Here is a 6784-nt window from a genome sequence, read left to right on the forward strand (position 1 = left end):
GGCGGCGAAGGGGGGAGCGCCCCGACGGGGCGGGACGCGGCGCGCGTGGGCAGCGCGGGTATAGGGGACGTGGGGTGCACGGGGGGTGAGGTGCTCAGTGAGTTGGGGGTGGCTGTGACTTAGGGCACGCGTAGCCTCCGGGATGCTCGGTCTGAGTTGTCACTCTAAGTGCCAGGGGCCGTGGGGTGATGGCACTGGGGCACCGGGTGCCACAGGATGGCCACAGCATGGGGAGAGTGGGTGTGTTTTGGGGGGCACCGTAAAGGCTGGGGGTGCTCAGTGGGGCTGAGCAAGTGGATGTGCGCAGTGTACCCATGACTGGCAAGTCCCATGTTCCATTTCTCATTATGTGCAATTATTTGCCATTATTTGCCATTATTTCCCTGGTCACTCCATCCTCGCTACATGATGTTGCCTTCCCAAGCAGGTGGTGGCATCATGGGAGCACGGGTGTCCTGGGGGACCCAGCCGGGGGAGCACAGCCATACGGACATGGCCATGGAGACATGGCCAGGCTCAGCACTGGGCAGCAGCAGTGAGACCCCTGGCACATCCTTCTCCTCCTGCCCTCCTGCCTTGCACAAATCCACCTATCCATGCACGATTCACACATTTTTGTATCTTGCTCTCTCTTGTCCCCACCTTTCCGTGTACTTCTCCACTCCGAAAACTCAGAAATAAGTGCTACCTAATGCTTAAAACATCAGGACTTTCATGTGGCAGCATTGCCACGGGTGGGATTACTGCCCTAGGAAGTCCCTAGCAAGTGGCTGCCGTGCCAACTGCTCATAGCAGCCTTAAGGCATGGCTGGAGGGGACCTGCACAGCCTGATCTGCTCAGGTGCCGGTGGAAATGAGGGCAATAAGCAGCCCTGCAGGCCCTGCAGACCTCACCCACAGCAGCCTGGAACTGCAGAGATCCCCTCCTCTGCCTGTGTAGCCCTGATCCTTGCTAGGCATTTGGACGTTAGCAGCAGCACAGAATGGCAGAACTCTACTGTACACCCACTGGGTGGTCTCTGAGCAAATTATCGTGGCAGTTCTTAATGCAGTTGTATGATGGAAGTGATGAAGTGTGTCTGTGAGGTCTAACCTCTGGCAAATCCTTTATTTCAAGGTCCTCTTCACTGACCACTGAGTTGCTTTCTGATTTTTGGCTTACTGTCTCATCAAACATAGAGAATGATTCTATCTTCTCTTACAGGACCACCACATGCAGGCAGGATGCAGCGCTCGTTTTTAGTCTCTGCATGCTGAGTTTGCACTCCATCCCACACCTTCTGGATGATTTCCCCCAGAAGCTGTGGATGCCCCATCCCTGGAGGTGCTCAAGGCCAGGTGCTGGGCAGCCTGAGCTGGTGGGGGGCAGCCCTGCCCAAGGCACAGGGTTGGAAATGGATGGACTTTAAGTTCCCTTCCAACCCAACCATTCTATTATGCTATGATTTGCTCAGGGACATCCCCTGTCTGACGTCACTGCACTGGAAGCAGCATCAGTAGCACCAGATGCAGTGCATCATCTGCTCCATATCATGATGTCATAGGAGTGAGAAAATGGGAACACATCAGTACTGCCATTCACATCCCATTACTCTGGGATGGGGCAACAGAGATCAGGAAATGAACTACCAAATGAATTGCAGCCCTGTAAACTTTATACGTGTTTAGAGTAAGTCTTCTGAAGTTGCCCAGTGCAAGAACTGGTGTGGAGTCACCACAGAATGGAAATTTCTGCCTTTTTCCCCAGGCAGCAGAATGGGACCAGAGTTCCTGGGTCCAAAGTTCTTCAGTCTCAGGGGGCTCTGAATGAGAGCTCTTAGAGAGGCAAAAGTTGCCAGTACCTGATGTTGCCACATGTAACTGTGCATCAACTGTTGTCTGTCTTTGCAGGCTCCTCCAGCTCTCTGTGCCCAGGCAGTGATGGAGGCAGAGCCATTCCCTCCCTGTGCCATCCACACTGCAGTGGAATGAGCCCACCCTTCACATTGTCCAAGTAATACCAATCTCAGCATCTCCCCACTCTGCTTCCTCCGCAGAGCAAGGGGTCTGAGGCTGTCAGATTTATAAATAATAAATATTGCTGCAAGGCCCCTGCCTGCACCCACTTGTGTGCATAGTCCTGCACCTGCACTTTGAAATTCCTCATTCGAACATGATGATAAATAGCCCTCACCCTTTTCATTGGGCTTTTTTTTTTTCATTTTTTTATTCCTTTGTTTCTTTCTTTTTTTCATTTTTCTTTTTTCCTTTTCTTTTTTCTTTTTTTTACTTTTCTTTTCTCTCTCTCTCTCTCTTTCTTTCTTCTTTCTTTCTTTCTTTCTTTCTTTCTTTCTTTCTTTCTTTCTTTCTTTCTTTCTTTCCTTCTTTCTTTCCTTCTTTCCTTCTTTCTTTCCTTCTTTCTTTCTTTCTCTTTCTTTCTTTCTTTCCTTCTTTCTTTCCTTCTTTCTTTCTTTCTTTCTTTCTTTCTTTCTTTCTTTCTTTCTTTCTTTCCTTCTTTCTTTCCTTCTTTCTTTCCTTCTTTCCTTCTTTCTTTCCTTCTTTCTTTCTTTCCTTCTTTCTCCCTCCCTCCCTCCCTTCCTTCCTTCCTTCCTTCCTTCCTTCCTTCCTTCCTGTCCTTTATGATTTTTTTTTTAAACCTGGAACTGTCATTATTTTATTGCAGCTTTTTCTCTGCCTGAACTGCAGCCACACTCATGAGCTCTTTTGAAGTCCTTCATTATTATTATTATTATTATTATTTAAACTTTGGTATGCTTCCCCCCCTCGCACACCCCCTTTTTAAAGGCCATTTATGTTATGATTAAACGCTGCCTTGGAAAAGCAGAACGAAAGTCGTTAATCTATATAGACCTTCAAAGAATCGATACATTGGGGACTTCTGTAGGATTTGTTACACTCCATTTTGTTACAGTAGGCAGCTCGTCTGGATTTGGGCACATGTGTTTCTCTCCCCTCCCTCGCCCCCCCCCCCCCAACTCCCCCCCAAGAGTGAAAATAAAGTAAAAGGTCTTTCATGGTAAACAAAACCAGCTTATTCTCCACATAGAACACATGAATAGCTGGAAAAAAACTTACAATAAATGGTGCATTTTTTTCTCTGCTGGGTATAGCATTCAAGATCAGTCCAGTATTCAAGAAGCAGTCCATTTTTTGCTCAGCAAGAGAGTTTAGAAAAGAAGCGTGGGGTCTATTCAAGGATCTTTTCCCCCTTCACAATTGCTGGGCTTTATGAAACCTATCTTCCATGCCTTGTCAGAGTATTTCTGGGGACCAATTAGTGCTTTGTTGCAAGGCTTCTTTGCTGAATCTTTGAGCAGCAAGAAAAAGCTCTCTTGAGTCTCCCCTTATTTTGACTATTTCAGTCATTACTCAGTGTAATAATTAATATGACAACTGGACGCTGAAGTTTGTATAGAAACACCTCGGCTGCAGGAGGGAGCGTGCAGTGGGTGGTAACAAGCTACGGATCAGCCCGAGGAGCCACACACACAAGGGGGAAAAAAGAGGGGGAGAGAGAATAATGAATGAAAAGAAAGAGGGAAAGAATAAAGATAAATAAATAGTTGGCGCAACCCGAAGAAGTATAATACAGACTTGGAAAGAAAAAAAGGCAATTAGGAGGCGGGGGGAGGAGTGGTGGACGGACCCCATGGAGGTGAACTTATTTGAAACAGTTTCTGCATGAACATAATTTTCGAAACTTTTCTACATTCAGTGGGAAGGAGGACGATTTTTGGCGGTGGCTGTTCCTTTGCAGAAGTGATCTGCAAGGAGCATCTGCCTTCACTTCTGCACACTGAATGGATTTACATGTCCCTTCTTGGGCATCCTTTTAAAGAAAGAAGGACTCTGAACATTAAAACGTATTGGTGAGTAATTGCTGCCTGTCCGAAAAGAAAGTTGGGAGAGTTACCCATGTTGTGCCCTCTACAAGAGGAATGAAGCCCGTGCCCCAGATGAAGAATTAAATCTGACGTTTGACCAGGGACAGCACTGAATTCCTCTCAAAAAGCGTCTTGGGATGAACACTCATCGCTTCGGAGACATTTCTTGGGCTGCCAATTAGGGCATAATAAATAATTAGAGGTTTTAAGCATATTAGATACAGCTCATGCTAATGAGCTACATCAGGTCGTGTGCTAACCTGAAGTGACAGTTTGCATATAGGGCTGAGAAAAAAAATAAAAGGGACAGAAAAAAAAGAAAGAAAGAAGGAAAGAAAGAAAGAAGGAAAGAAAGAAAGAAGGAAAGAAAGAAAGAAAGAAAGAAAGAAAGAAAGAAAGAAAGAAAGAAAGAAAGAAAGAAAGAAAGAAAGAAGGAAAGAAAAGAGAGAAAGAAAAGAAAGAAGGAAAGAAAGAGAAAGAAGGAAGGAAGGAAAGAAGGAAAGAAAGAAAGAGAAAGAAAGAAGGAAGGAAGGAAAGAAGGAAAGAAAAAGGAAAAAAGGAAAGAAAGAAGGAAAGAAAAGGAAAGAAGGAAAGAAAGGAAGAAAGAAAAGGGAAAAAGCAGCAGCGGCCGCCACCACCCCAATCCCACCCCGTCCCCAGTTCCCCCCGGCCTCTCCCGCGGGTCCCGCCGGGCGCTGCCGCCCCGGCCCCGCAGCCCTTCGCCCGCCGGTGCCCCATTGTGCGGCCACGCGCCCCGCGTCCATCACGGCCGGGGATAAATCAGCCGCGCTGCCCCCGCCTCCCCGCTTTTTGGCTAGCAAAATTGGGGATGGAGGAAAGAAAGGGGGAGAGGGGGGGTGTTTTCTGGAGCCACTCCTCCGAGGTGGCAGGAGGGTAGGAGGGGGTTCGGGCCATAAGTGCTGCAGCCTGGGAGGCGGCACTCTCCGCGCGGATACCGGGCATCAGCAGCCTCCTGTACCTCTTCTTCGGCGGCCGCTGCCGTGGGGACGCAGTGCCACCTCCCGGCCACCCGCGGGAGGATAGGGGGATGCCGTCCGAAGCACTTGGCAGCCGGCCGCAGGAGCAGGAGGGGAGATCGGCTCTGCAAGGAGAGGGGAGTGTGGCCGGAGGTTTGGTGACCATGGGGTGGGAGGAAATTCGGCCTGCTTGGTGTCTAAAGGAGAGCCACAGCACCATGAGACCCCTAGTAAATGCATGCACAACATCCATAAATCATAGAATCATGGAATTGTTAAGACTGAAAAAGACCTCTCAGATCAAGTCCAGCTGTCGGCCCATCCCCACCATGCACACTGACCACATCCCTCAGTGCCACATCCACATGGCTCTTAAACACCTCCAGGGACGGTGACTCCACTACCTCCCTGGGTATCCTGTGCCAGTGCAGCACCGCTCTTTCTGAGAGGAAATATTTCCTAATATCCAACTTGAACTCCCCTTGTGCAACTTAAGGCCATTACCTGTTGTCCTATCACTGTTACATGGGAGAAGAGGCTGACACCCACCTTGCCACAACCTCCTTTCAGGTCGTTTAGAGAGCAACAAGGTCACTCCTGAGCCTCCTCTTCTCCAGTCTGAACAACCCCAGTTCCCTCGGTCACTCCCCATAAGACTTGTGCTCCAGATCCTTCACAGCTTTGTTGCCCATCTCTGGACATGCTCCAGGGCCTCAGTGTCTTTCTTGTATGAGGCGCCCTCATTAAAGGACACCCCTTGCCTTAGTTACATGCATCCACATCAAATGGGATTTGTTCAGGAACTTCTAGGAAAGCCTCTCTCCATTGCTTGATGCTCTCTCAGACTGAGTAGGACACCTGAACCAGGAATCTGGGTGTCCTCCCACAGGGAGGGTCATCCCTGCCCAAACCATAGAACACACAGCTCAGGGAAGTCACTGCTCTCCAAACACTGATGAAAGGCAGAGAGGGGAGAGTGCACTTTGAAAAGCAGCCAAAGTCCACGGTCCTTTGAACTTGCTTTGTGCTGGCCAGTGAAAGCAGCCAGCTTTCAGTGCAAAGAGCCCTTTTGGTTGTGGCTGAGTAGCAAGGCCAGAAATAGGCATCTGTGTGTAGTGTGTTTGTGCCAGGAGCTGAACATTTTGAAGGAATATATGCGGTATTTAGGTGGAGGCAATAAAATAGCAAATCCTGGTTAGCAATGTCACTGTGGGGCAAAGGACCTGTGCTTGGCACACTGAACCAGGGCTTCAAAGGCAGCTCAGCTAATTTGGATTCTGAAACTGTCCAAGGTAACCAGAACTGATGCAATCTTGTGTTCATACTGCAATGACATTGGCGTGATCTATGGAGCAAATACCAGCCTGCATGCACATGCATACATGTACCTTTGCTCCAGAACAAGAAAATCTGGGAATTCCTTCTGGCAAGAAGCTTTGCTTCCCACAGCCGCAGTGCCCTGTGCTACCAGGCAACTTCTGGAGGTCTTGAATGATTAAACACAGAACTGATGGCAACACATTAGTGAAGTTGTTATGATTATGCAGCAGTAAGAATAAGCTATAAACTTGCAATATATATAGAAAAAAGCAGAGAATGGGGGGAGTAAAAACCGGCAAATTGCAAAGATTGGGCATGAGCAGTACTTTGCATACTCAGTGTTTCACTTTGCCTTGTAATTACTGTCAAGGTAGAGTGAGCAGAAGGTTCAAAACATAAGAAAAGGGGAAGGATGGAAGAACGGAAGAAGAGTGAGTGCACGTAAAATACACAGAGAAGGGGAAAAAAAGGAAGATCAAAGAAGATCAAAAGTTAGTGAAAAGAGAAAGGAAGAAAGAAAGACAGAAAGAAAGAAAGAAAGAAAGAAAGAAAGAAAGAAAGAAAGAAAGAAAGAAAGAAAGAAAGAAAGAAAGAAAGAAAGAA

Source organism: Numida meleagris, chromosome 1 (genome assembly GCF_002078875.1).
Source record: "Numida meleagris isolate 19003 breed g44 Domestic line chromosome 1, NumMel1.0, whole genome shotgun sequence".
In the NCBI taxonomy this organism is placed as follows: Eukaryota; Metazoa; Chordata; class Aves; order Galliformes; family Numididae; genus Numida; species Numida meleagris.